The following is a 13,557-nucleotide window of genomic DNA, read 5'->3' as shown; positions in this document are numbered from 1 at the left end:
TCATGTTCAATTTTACTGAGGACATGAAAGTAGAAATTTCCCATGTTGTTTCAATCGTGCAAGATATGAAGATTCGGTTGAGACCATCCAGACACTGGAATAAAACCAGACAGGAACATCTTATTAGATGGCCATAGAATGACAATATGACGTAGATGGTCTTATTCTATGCCTTGGAATTGTTCCTTTCATACTGATAGTTGGAGATCTGGACTAGAAACTTTGACAGCATAAAATGTGTCACCATTTTCAAATGATAAAACAAGAAAGGAAGAATGAAAAGTGTCATTTGTTCAGTTAGCCAACAAGGATCAGACTGGCAGCTTCGAAAGCAATACCTTTGGAGATGTCATTTTTGTAAGTTTCTATGTACATCAAATAAAATGAGTGCATTTGGGACCATTGTAATATCAGATGATCGCCTCAATACATCATCATCTGCTATTGCCAACCAAATCAAATGCTTTCAAGATTTTTAAAAAGTAATTAGATGTTACAGAGCAATGTATTCTTTCATTAGGCCAACTTTGCTTATACAGAAATGAATCTTGAGAGAAATGTAAATTACACAGGTTTTCAGTGTGGACCCGCCTCTAAATTTAATTCAAATACTCTGCAATAATATGAAAAAGTACAGGGAAAAAAAACAAGTTAATCTCATTTTGTTTATAATTTAAGAAACAAAATTGCAGCCATCCCTTTGAACTGATTATTCCTTTTAAAATCTCGTTACTTCACTGAATGTTAATGCATGTCCCAACGTTATGTTCATGTCTGCAGGATCATAAGGTAGCATCTGTGCATTAGTATCATTGATGTTAATGATATGAATGGGGTCCACGCAATGCAAGTCCACACTGTCATGGTAACTCGACAAACTGGAGGTGGGTGAAGATTCAGTGCGTGCATGGGTAACATATTTGCCTGACTAGGAAATCTGCAAGCTGTGGAGCCTCACTTAAATGATGTAGGTGCGACAAGCAGCAAATCCCTCTCAGTAAAAATACCGTGCTACTCTCCTGAGCACAGGCAGCATTCTGTCAAATCAATCTTGGCTGCCTCATTTGTACTAAGCTCAGGCTCAGCGTGACTACTGATCTGATAAAGGAGAACTAATAGCTCCCAACAGATCCTGCAGACCACAAAGGATGCTGCTGAGAAGTAGAAGAAGAAAAGTAATAGGGCTAGAAACTAAAGGGCAACTTTGGTCTTTGGAATGAGAAATCTTCCCTGACATTACCATCTGTGAAGTTTGGCTGATTGAAAAACCCTATTATCAAGGGCCCTCACCACTCATGCCCTTTTCCCACTGCAACCATCAGGAAGGAGGTCCAGGAGCCTGAAGACAAACACCCAATGGGACAAAAATAGGTTCTTCCCCTCTGCCATCAGATTTCCGAATGGACAGCGAACCTACTCATTTTTCTCTTTTCGTATGACTTATTTATTAATTTAAATCTGGTATTTACGAAATTGTAAGTCAGAGTAATATTTGCACCTTATTCTGCCGCAAAACAATCTCCCCTCTCCTCAATGGAAAAAGTCTATCCACATCTACTCTATCTGTCCCCCTCAAAATTAAAGACCTCTATCAAATCCCCCCTCTCCCTTCTACACTCCAAGGAATTTGGAGAGAACATAGGGTGTTTTAAGTTTTGCTTGGTCAGTCAGTCATTGTTTTTTTTTCCAAGCAGTGCATATGATGTCATTTACTAACATCATAGATTTGAATGAATTATTACCACTGCTTCCTCTTTTAAAAGGAACAAAGATCAGAACAGGAACAGGCTCTTTGGGACATGATGTCAATTGTCCAATAATTGGAAAGAAACTTGTCACTATCTAAGACAATACAGCCACTTGGCGATCACCCCATCGATTACTCTCAGCAGGTATTTTTTCTACTTATTAAGCACACTAAAATTGCTCACGTGAACTACTCTAACCCACGACTGTACTCAAAAAGGATAATGGTATGGGAACACAAACTGCAGGATCCCCTGAAAACCACAGAACATTCCTGATTTTGTAAAATAAATACTTAGCTTCAGTCTAAATACTCAATTCCCTGGTGTGGGAGTACCTTCATCAGATGGACAGCACCTATTAAAGAAGACAGCTTATCAGCTTCTCAAGGGCAATTACAGATGGACAATAAATCCTGGCCTTCCTTCGATCTGGAACTAGATCTTGAAGAGAACAAATTTAATGAATTCTCTTTCATCTTTGTAACTGGTGTTGCTCGAGCTGTTCCTGGAGAATTAAGTGTGTTGCTGATGTAGTGTGCATCTCTGGACTCACTTGTCTTTCTTCAGTCTTGCTTTCCTCTCCTATATAAGCCTTCTGCAGGTAAGCTACCAGTCTGGGCTTTGGTACATTGCATGGTGTTCTATTCAATGAATATGTGTGATTTCTGCTCCTTCATGTCCTGCGATATTAATTTTCTTCCAAGGGGCTGGATTAAAGCGATCCTTTATTCTATCAATTCATCAGACGAAAGGTTTTTTTTACTCATTAAGGCACCAGGACATGTGTAAATGGCATGCTTAACAGACTATGACCATTAATAAGATTACTTGTAATGCTTTTGAACAGAAGCCCTCACTCGCTCCCCCTTAATTTCAACACTGTTACTTGCTCTGCAGAAGGTTGCCATTCTTTCTGGACAAGATGTATTTTATTCTAATAGAATTGAAGTTCAGCAACTGGCAGGCAAATTGGATGTGAGTGTTTATCTTGTACTGTTAATGCTCTAACAGGGCAGCTCAATGTTCAGCACCTGCTTTTATTTCTCCCTTTCTCAAGTCTGAATTTGATCCCATGACTTCAGGTCTGTGCACCTGATGCACTCAAAAGACCATAGGCTTTTATTTACAATAAATGTGAAGGTCATCCTATGCTGTGATCCAACCTTTCTGGGGAGGGATTATGACACTGGAGCCTTTATAAAGGGACAAGGGGGAGGAGCCTTGGGTACAGTCATAGAATGGGGCAGAACCAGATTAGTGAGGGTACAGCAATTCGCCACATTCACCCCTTGTTTTTTTTTATTTTGTCCAGTGGGATGACATGGGCACAAAGTCTTACAGAAGTCTTTGAGGTTAAATCTGTTCGGTGGCTTGGTCGTCCGTTGTGACCGGCAGAGTCGATTGTTCTACTGAAGTTGGGGCCGTTGTTTCATCCTGGCCCTCCAGCTCTGTGTTGACCTGCTGGGCGATTCGACCGGAGTGACTGGGGTGGGGGCAGGGGTATGGTGCCATGGTATGTAGTGTGTGACAATGGGAGGGGAGGATGCAGTTTGGTGGGCATGCTCCTCGGGTGCCCCCGCACGTGCGAGGTCCCAGATAGAGACAGTTTCCTTGTGACCATCCGGGTAGGCCACATACGTGGATTGGGGGTTCGCATGGAGGAGTTGGACCCTTTCGACCAGTGGTCAGTTTTATAGTCCCTCATGTGCTTCCATAGCAAGACTGGCTCTGGGGACATTAACCAGGATGGAAGGGTGGTCCTGATGTGGACTTCCTGGGGAAGGAGAAAATTTGTTTGTGAGGGGTAGCATTGGTGGCAGTGACCTGATTACGTGGAATGCCTCAGGAAGCACCTCATGCCTGTGAGAGACAGGCAGCCCCTGGACTTAAGGGCAAAGAGGATGGCCTTCCACATGGTGGCATTCTCCCTCTCTACCTGGCCGTTATAACAAGTGGTCCTGCTGGTGGTGATACCTCTGTTAACTTAGTTCGAATGAGCACTATCAAGTTAAACTTAAGTACAACAAGATAGGACTAGTTTTAGCAATACTTTCTAAATTTGGCAGATTAGAAAGTAAAACATTCCATATACTTCATCAGGTCTCCTTTAAAATCAAGTAACTAATGCTTTGTACTTGCATTGGGAAGTAAAACAATTCCTTCGAACCCTGCAATCAAGAGGGAGAGTTGTGTGTTTAGCCATTTTGCTTCTTACATGGTCTGTTTCTGTTTAATTATTTTTTTTTCTAAATTCCTTTTCGAGTTGCCTGAACTAAATTATCATTAATATGGACAGACTATTCTTCCAAACTGTCTGGGTGTTCTGAGTAAAATCAAATGTGCATGGTTGGCTTCTGTTATAATGCAGTCATTCATTTTTACTCACACTTCTTTTCAAATATTTGTTTCCTTAGAAATGACTTTTTGCCATTGAAAGAATTTCCCTGCATGAAGGAGACTTTATAATGATGTGAATGAACAGTTGGACCGCTGAAAGGCTTCCAAGAACTTTCTAAGGAACATCACAAAGGGTGAATGAGATTAATGCAAATTAATGAGTATAACATTTTTATCAATCTCTTTAACCTATTCCATGTCCTTTGTGGCTGTTCAGACAGAATTTTATATCGGAAACTTGGCCAAGATGTGAATTTATCATCAAGGACATTTTTGTTATAAATTTTCTACTCAAGTTGGAGTCAAGTCCAAATATCAAAGTAATCTCTGAATTTCTAATTAAAGGCATTGTTTGCAAATGCCAATTTTCTCTCTTCTCAGATATTGCCCACCTGCATTTTTTTTTATTTTCTTTGATCCAGAATTGATGTTTTGCCATTGTTCCCTTGTATTTGGATCTTAAGAACATAAGACATAGGAGCTGAAATAGACCATTCAGTCCATTGAGTCTGCCCTGCCATTTAATCAACAGCTGATCCATTTTCTCACTCAGTCCCACTTTGGGCTTTCTTCCCATACCCTTTGATGCCCTGGATAATCAAGAGCCTTTCAATCTCTGCTTTAAAAATACTAATGATTTGGCCTCTATAACAGCCTGTGCTATAAATTCCACAGATTCACCACCTGCTGGCTAAGCAGACACCCTTCAATCCAGATGTGGTGCCCTCTTGTCTCAGACTCTCCCACCATGGGAAACAACCTTTCTACATCTACTCTGACAATCTACTTTCAACAATCGAAATGACCCATTGCATCTGGGAATTTTCCATTTTCTCCGCATTTAGAAAATAATCTGTCATTTATTTCTTTTACCAAAGTGCATGACTGTACACTTTCCAACACTATATTTCATTTGCCACTTCGTTGACCATTCTCCTAACCATTCTGCAGTCTCCCTATTTCCTCAAAACTACCTGCTCCTCCACCTACCTTCATATCATTTACAGCTTGGCTACAAACCTATTCGTTCCATAACTAAGTCAGGGTGGGTAACCTATGTCCCGCGAGCTGGATCTGGTCTGAAATTCAAATTTATCTGGCATGCAACCCAATGCGTTCACCCGATCACCCTCAGCCACTCCAACGTACACTTTTCGCCACACTAAACTGTCAGCTTCTGTCGTCAGTGACCCCGGGGACTGCGTTTGGATTAAACATTCCTCGACGAAGGAAATACTTTGTGTCTATATAAATACTGCCCGTTCTTTTTTTTGAATATTTTATTTTTGATTTTTAAAGAATCGTTAAATTCAAATGAACAATACAATATGAAATACAGAATCCATTTTTAACCCCACCTCCACCCCCTTGCCCCGTTACAACTGAGAATAAAGTCATATAACTATTACAGATACAAAATACACAAATACTGGTGGGGTCAACGACCCCAACAAAAACCTAGGAAAAACAACCAAGGAGACTAAATAACAAAAGGTAAGAAATAAAAAAAATTCTGGCTGTTCATCCTCGCAGCAGGCGATCTGGCTCCAGCAGGTGAATTTGCAGCCGGTGGCATTCACAGGGACTCTGTGTGGGGCAAAACCTCGGCCTGGAAGCCTACTTCACTTCCCTCCCTGCAGAATGCAAGGGTCGTTGGAGCAAGCACAGGCCTCTTAGGCGCACAATTTTGAGTTAGTCAATCAGTTGAACCAAAACACCACTCAAGTCAGGGCATTTCTTTTGCTTGTAGTCACATGACAGCCACATTGGTGACCTTGAAGATCCAACAACATTTGGACCAGACACAATTGACATGGACAATGTGAAGGACTCGACTCTTCAGAATGCCGTTTTATATAAACTCCCAGCTTTCTGGAGCACTCAGCCCTTCATCTGGCTTCAACAAGCAGAGGCCCGGGTCAGGAACATTATCTCTGATGAGACCAGATACTACCTCGTGGCGGCTGCTCTCGACCAGGAAACAGTGGGCTGAGTAGTCAACTTTCTGCAACAGCCCCCAGAGGCTGGCAGGTATGAAGCACTCCAGGCCCTGTTTGTTGGCATATTTGGCCTCTCACACCGCGAATGGGCCATGTGACTGCTACATTTGAACAGCTTGGGTGACCGCATGCCATCAGCCCTGGTGAGTGACGTGCTGGCACATGGGCCTATTTATATTAAAATTTAAATTTTATTGATTTACTTATTGCTGTTTAGTTAATCTCTAGTTCTATCACCCTGTCCCATGAACCTTCACCAAACAATCAACTATCCCTGCATCTTTCGCGCTTGGTCCCTGTCCACCTGACAATCCAAACGTAAAAAGGAAGAATATGAATAAGAAGTAAAATCAAATACGATGCTAAATATGTTACCATTAATCAGAATATACAAACACATTGCGTGGTTAACATAAGCAAAACTAACACCCTCCCTTGTGCGGGCCATGACCGAGGTCATGGGTACACACATGAATTGGCAGCAGGTCAGCACCCTCCTTCACCTCCCCACTCCCCCGAAAAAACTTAATGCGTTTCTTTTATCTTATGTATGAAAAATAAACTCCATCTCAAATAGATAAGTCAACAACACAAAAAAATGTTGCTTTTCATCTTCAAGGTCTTCAACCTATTTCATCTTCAAGGTCTTCAACCTGTTTGTTGATTTGGGAAGGTTTCAACAAATTCTTCTGTCTCATGGTGATTGGAGAAAAATCTTCAAGGTCGCTGCTTGTCATAGAAAAGAATGGTCTCCTTCCTCCCACAGGGCCTTTTACACATGGTTAAAAGATCTTCACTGGTGTCCAGATAAAATAAAATTTTACTCCCCTTGAGTGGCCCTGGTCTTTGACGAGTTTGCTGTGCAGCTATTCTCAATACTTTTTCTTTATTCTGACAATGCAGAAATTTCACCAGTACTGAACATGGGTTTTGATTGGTGGTGGAGGGGCTGGGGGTTTATGTCTGCTCTTTCAATTTCTCCCACAAAATTCTCGACCCAGTACTTCTGGTATCCATTTTTGAAAAAGAATTGTGCCCTATCTTCTTCCACCCCTTCTTTAAACCCATGATATTATTTCCTTCTGCTGTAATTTTGTAAAACATCAATTTTTTGGCAGAGCTTTTGATTTAAAACAACCAAAGTAGCCTCATTATTCTCCACACGTGACATTCTGTCTTTAACTTCTCCATATCTTCTTTCAATTGATTCACTTCATGTTTATTTTGTCAATATGTTGTTTCATAGTGTTCAGTTATTTTACTTATTCCAGCTTTTGCACCTACTTTCAAACTTCTAATCTCCTTAAACCACATTACTCACTTCCCTGGGTTCTGTATATGCACCTTCTCCCTGGTCACTGTCAGGTGAACTTTCCAACTCCGACGCTGATTTGGATGGACCTGACTGACTTCTGGTTTCTTCCTCTTCCTCTTTGGCGCCATCATCTCGTTCCACCGGATGCGGAACACTTCATCGTGGCAGCGGAGACAGCTGAAACGCTGGCCCATGGCTCTGGAGTCAGTTCAGGCCTCGTCATCCTTCCCTTCTTGTCGTCTTTGCGTTGCACGGGTAAGTCAACAGCGATTTTTTAAAAATTTTTAATTTTTTATTTTTAAATTATTCGTTCTTTTTCCCCATATTTGTAACTAAGTGGATATATTCAAAGTTAGTTTAAAGGAGTTTTCATGCATTAATTTTAAAGTATTTTTTCAACAGATTTTCAGGAGGGTGAGGATTCAACGTCCTAACCCCACATCATCACATGACATCCCCTCAAGCGCAGGCCTCTTAAGCGCACAATTTTGAATTAGTATATCAGCTGAACCGAAATTCCATTTCTTTTGCTTGTAGTGGCCTCACACCCACAAAACAAGGCGCCCTTCACAAACTGAATTTGGTACTTGGACAGTTTAAAACACAAACCCATAATGTTGCCCAAAAGGTACAATCCGGATCCTGTGGAAAATCCACCTTTGTAATCTTATTTTCAGAATGTTCACCAGGACCTCCCAGAAGGAACTCACCTTTGTACACAGCCAGGTTGTGTGGATAAAGGTTCCAATCTCCACACCCCACCTCAAGCATATTTCTGAAATTTCTGGTTCAGATTCGTGCAATTTTTGTGGTGTGAGGTACAGTTGATGCAGGAAATTGTAATGCACCAACCTGTATCTGACATTAATAACTGCTCATGGATAACCGTGCCCAAGTCAGTCACCCACCTTTCCCTTGATTTGTGTAACCCTGGCTTTGAGCCCTCACTTTGGAATATGGAATAGATTATAGAGATAAACTTAAGCACAATCCCCCTTCGAAATAGAGTCTCCATGTAACTACACCCTGCCAGGGTCATAGATGGTCCCAATTTGTCCCTCAAAAAGGATCTTAGTTGGAGAAGACAGAAGAATGTTTTATTAGACAAATCATATTTGTTCCTCAACTCCTTGAATGATATGAGCTGCCCTCAGTTGTAACAATCCTTGATACATCTGATCCCCTGTGGCACCAGGTGTCCAGGATCTTATTGTCCAGAGTCATGGGTATTAAGTTGTAATGCTGCCCATTCTTTCGGGATCATGAACTTGGCAGTGAAATGACTCCCTTTACGTGGAATGTTCACTGAAGTCTCTCCACGTCGTTACAACCATGAACCGATCATTAATCACATCACTTTCTTCCCCTGGAAAAAATAACTGACCAAGGCGCTCCCGAGAACATGCTTTACCCTCGAGATGGCCCTAAGACAAGCTGTGTGTCAATGGCGAGCTGTCTCACTCTTGGTCCCAGGCTACTCACCCACTGGTGAATATGGAGCCAGGCAACCAACAGGCCAAGGTGCCCCCTCCCCTCTCCTGAGCTGCTGCCAACTGCCCCCCCTTTCCTGCTTCCCTAAGCAACCCCTTTCCCTGCTTCCCCACCTCCCCACTCCCCCTCCCTCTCCCCATTCCCCCCCTTCTCCCTGATCCCCCCTCCTCATCCCCCCTTCTACCCGTTCCACTCCACCCCACCCACCCCCTTCTCCCTGCTCCCCTCCACCCCACCCACCCCCCTTCTCCCTGCTCCCACCTCCCCGTCTCCCCCGAACCATTCAAAAAGGCTCAAGGCCAGATGCTCCTTCACCCGACTTCGGCTGCAGCAAAATTCATTCAGCACAAATCAAATCTTGTTCACTTGGAAATGGGATTTTCCTCACATCCTCGTAGTTCAAAACACTCCTTGGAGGGCAGAGAAATTAAATCAAAGCGGGAGATCTGGATCAAAGGCAGAAGTTGAGAGGAATTCACAACAGCTTCTGCTGAGATAGATTCAAGATGCTGCATTTGACAAATTTATTTATGTCTGTAGTTTGGCAACAAAAATAATTGTTACTGATTATTTTTAAAACTCCTGAACTATTTGAAGAATTATTTAAGAGGAACCAAGTTTAAATGGCAGTTGGCAGCTCTCCACACACACGTTTGAAATATTTATATCCAGCAAGGGTTGTTTTTCTCACTCCTGCTAAGGTCTTGGTTCTACCAGTGGGAAGAATGTCAGCACAACTCCTTGAGATGAGGTCTTGCTGTTGGTTTAATCAACAACTCCATCACCCAATATCGAAACATTTTCAAACAACAAACAAAATCAAGGTTCCCACTGATTTTGAGCTTTTGTCTGTTTTGTGACTAATTTTTCTCCTTTTTGACTTTTCTGTTTTTATTAATTCATACGGTTGATCTTGTTGCTTGAACTTTATCTGTGGATTGTTTCTTTGATAAATTATCATCAGTTATGTCTATACATTGTACATTACGAGCTTTGAGTAGAGACAATCGTAAACTTAAATAACGTAATGTCTGTGTTTCAGTATTTATTTTATTTATAGGAGCATCAGTGTGGTTCCACCGTTCAATCACAGACACACCATCTGGCCCACGCAACATAAAAAGAAGAGGCCCCATCACTGACCCCTGTGGAAAACCACTAGCAACTGGCAGCCAACCAGAATATGATCCCTATAGTCTGACTCTCTGCTTCCTACCAAACAACTAGTGCTTGGCCACACTTGCATGTTTCCTGTTATACCAGGTGCTCTTGTCTTGTTAAATAGCCTTGTGTGTATACTGCCTGTCTTGCAGGAAAAAGAATCTCAGGATTGTATATGTTCTCTGACAATAAATCTGAATTTTGACTTTGTTCCCCCCAATGCTTTAATGGCCAAGAGAAATCCATTGTAGATAGAGACCAATGACAGAAAGTGAGATCAACTTTCCTTATGTAGAATATGAAGTTACTTTAACAGACTTAATGACTGAGATAGAGTCGCTGGGCACTTTTAGCAGGTGGTTGATAGTCAATCAATAAAAGGGAATATAATGGGATATGGAATATTTCCGATTAGGATTGAATCTTGAATTTAAAGTTAACATTAATCTGGGCCAAATACGTGGGAAAAAAATACCGGTATGTATTATTTTAACTGCGTAGTTAAAAAAGGATGGAGTTCTTCAGCCCATGAGATTTAGATAATCTCTTCCCTAAAAATACCTCATCCTCACTTTCTCTGTTCTCCATGTTTATGTTTGCTGCTTTTATTATCCACCTTCTGAAAGATCCTGTAGCTGAAATTTTTTTGTCATAAAATCAGAAAAAACCTATACAGGAGAATGAAGTTTCCGGCAACATGTCGTGCTTTAAAGAACGTGAATGGTTCAGTCGATGTTCTGGATCCTGCTGATCATGGTAAGTGTTTGTTTCTTTTCTATGTTACTGATTCGTCTAAAATCGCTTTCATAGGCTGCAATGTTGATAATTCCTTGCTCATTCAAAACTCCCCTCTGGTGAATTTTGTTTGCTATTTTTCTCTCACTATGAGAAGGACATAGAGGCATTCACTGAGGATGTGGGACAGAAAATATCTTTTGATGATGTATCAGTGTTGTAAGAGAGAACTTGCCTGTTTTGCATTTCAGGATGCCCCAAATTTCTTTCAGCCAAAGGATTGAGAGTGAATTTCAGCCCACGTGGATGAACATGACCACCATTTTGTGCTTAAAGCATTTCACAAATAACTGAAAAACAAACTGAAGTTATTTAAAAAGCAAAAGCAACTGCGAATACAATACTGGACAAATAAACTGAAAACCAAAAATGCTGGAATTTTGCAGCACGTCAAGTAGTAGTCATGGAGAGAGATACCAGTTGAACTTTTATCAAATTAACCAAACATCAAGAAACGTCATCGCTCCACCTTGTGCCCTGGATGGTTTGGAGCATCTGAATTGATTGTTAACTCCGAGGAATGCATCCAACCAGACAACATTCCCTCTGTTAGGGGTTTAATTATGAGAATATGTTATGTAATTACATGCATAACAGAGATTAAAATCACTGCTTTCTTGGTCAGAATCAGGAATAAACCCAACAGCTGAAAAAGGTGGCATTTCATTCCCGATTGTTTTAGGTAGAGCATTCCATCATCTAATATACTGGTTATCTTCCCCTTGAACTCTGAGTCCTGAAGCAAGAGTTTGCGGAGGTTTGATATGACACCAGAAACCCTGACAAATTTCTAAAGATGTGTGGTACAATGTGTGTTGATCAGCCTGCATCACAATCTGGTCCGGGAACACCAATATCCCTGAGTAAAAATCCCTGCAAAAGGTAGTGGACACAGTTCAGGACATCACAGGCAAAACCCTCCCCACCATCAAGAAAATCTACAGGGAACGTTGCCGTCGGAGGGCAGCAGCAATCATCAAGGATCCGCATCACCCAGCACATGCTCTGTTCTCACTGCTACCATCAGGAAAGAGGTATCGGTGCCACAAGACTCACACCACCAGGTTCAGGAACAGCTGCTCCCCCTCCTCCATCAGACTCTTGAATGACAAACTCAATCAGAGAGTCAGCCGAAGACACTTACTTGTACACTTTATTGATTTTTTTTCTCTCTGTATTGCACAATCAGTTTGTTTACATTTTTTATTTGCTTACATGTGTATGTATTGTCTTGAGTATAGTTTTTTGCACGACCAGTTGGTGGTGATTCTGCCGTGCCTGCAGGGAAAAGCATTTCAGTCAGGGTTGTTCATGATGTCCTGTACAGACACTGACAAAAAACCTGAACTTTGACCTGAAATGTTGACCATCCTTTTGCTTTCACAGATATTGCTAAACCCATTGATTTGTTTGAGAAATGTACTTTTTGCCCCAGATCCAGATTTGTATTGTTCTGTCTTCAACCAACTTGTATTCTTCAACCACATATTAGTTAGAGCAGCTGAAATTAGATGTTGCCACTGTGTCACAAAAATATTGTAAACTCTGCAACTTTTATCTAGTTATTTCATGAGGTGCTTCTCTGTTAAAACTGATATTTCTCAGAAATCTCCAAATCAGGACTGAGGTGATCAAGTCTTCATTGTAAAATCTCCTGATGAATGGAATCGAATGTGTAGCAAAAGAAAGGAAAGCTGGTGAAGGGCTGAGCCCAAATTTCAACTGCCTATTGAAGGATTTCAACTGCCTGATGAAGGGCTGAACCCAAACTTTCAACTGCCTTTTGAAAGGTTTCAGTTGCCTGATGAAGGGCTGAGCCCAAAGTTTCAACTGCCTATTGAAGGGTTTCAATTGCCTGATGAAGGGCTGAGCCCAAAGTTTCAACTGCCTTTTGAAGGGTTTCAATTGCCTGATGAAGGGCTGAGCCCAAAGTTTCAACTGCCTATTGAAGGGTTTCAATTGCCTGATGAAGGGCTGAGCCCAAAGTTTCAACTGCCTTTTGAAGGGTTTCAATTGCCTGATGAAGGGCTGAACCCAAAGTTTCAACTGCCTATTGCTTTACACAGATGCTATGTGTGCTTTTGAGTTCCTTCAGTATGTTTGTTCATTGTTCTCATCTTCCTACAGGAACCAGAGACATGTTAAAAGATAGTGAGTCTTCATTGAGCCAAGTGGTGGGACAGTGACGCACTGAAGACTCCACATCTACCCATTTCCATCAATACAGGACTCCTCTTCTCTTGGGGGGGGGGGGTGGAAGGTAGGTTCTTTAATTCCTTTTTTCTAAGGCACCTTTTATTTGCATTTTAAAAAAACTTAAATTGATTTTAAATTTCTTTAAGCAGTATTTACGATTATTTTTTAAAAAAACCTTTCGTAACCAATTAACTTTCAAAGACTGTCAGAGTATTCCAAGAAACAGAATCAAGGATATTTTGGCTGGAGTGTATTTGCCTTTTGGGCAGCATGGCTAATATAGTGGTTAGCTCCAAGCTATTACAGTGCCAGTGACCCAGGTTTGAATCTGGCTCTGTCTGCAGGAAGTTTGTATGTTCTTTTTGGGTTATTTCTGGCTGCTCTGGTTTCCTCCCACCCTTGGAAAAATGTAGAGGAGTTGTATGTTGATTGGTGTAGTTGGGCAGCACGCATT

General features: G+C 41.4%; 1 long non-coding RNA gene across 5 annotated transcripts in view; it reads left to right on the top strand.

Annotated features, from left to right (window-relative positions):
• Window positions 1-13,154, top strand: part of LOC138745096 (uncharacterized) — a 39,316-nt gene extending 26,162 nt beyond the window's left edge. For 3 of the 5 annotated variants that reach the window (XR_011346015.1, XR_011346013.1, XR_011346017.1), the window contains 8 exons: window positions 781-884; window positions 1,764-1,892; window positions 4,163-4,279; window positions 5,896-6,288; window positions 7,629-7,715; window positions 10,012-10,214; window positions 10,774-10,868; window positions 13,035-13,154. This is a non-coding gene — a long non-coding RNA (uncharacterized lncRNA). The remainder of the gene's footprint in view (window positions 1-780; window positions 885-1,763; window positions 1,893-4,162; window positions 4,280-5,895; window positions 6,289-7,628; window positions 7,716-10,011; window positions 10,215-10,773; window positions 10,869-13,034) is intronic. The other 2 variants (XR_011346014.1, XR_011346018.1) reach the window with 2 other exon arrangements.
• The last annotated feature ends 403 nt before the right edge of the window (window positions 13,155-13,557 follow it).

The sequence above is a fragment of the Narcine bancroftii genome, chromosome 10 (genome assembly GCF_036971445.1).
Source record: "Narcine bancroftii isolate sNarBan1 chromosome 10, sNarBan1.hap1, whole genome shotgun sequence".
Classification (NCBI taxonomy): Eukaryota; Metazoa; Chordata; class Chondrichthyes; order Torpediniformes; family Narcinidae; genus Narcine; species Narcine bancroftii.
This window is presented reverse-complemented; position numbering and strand designations above follow the sequence as displayed.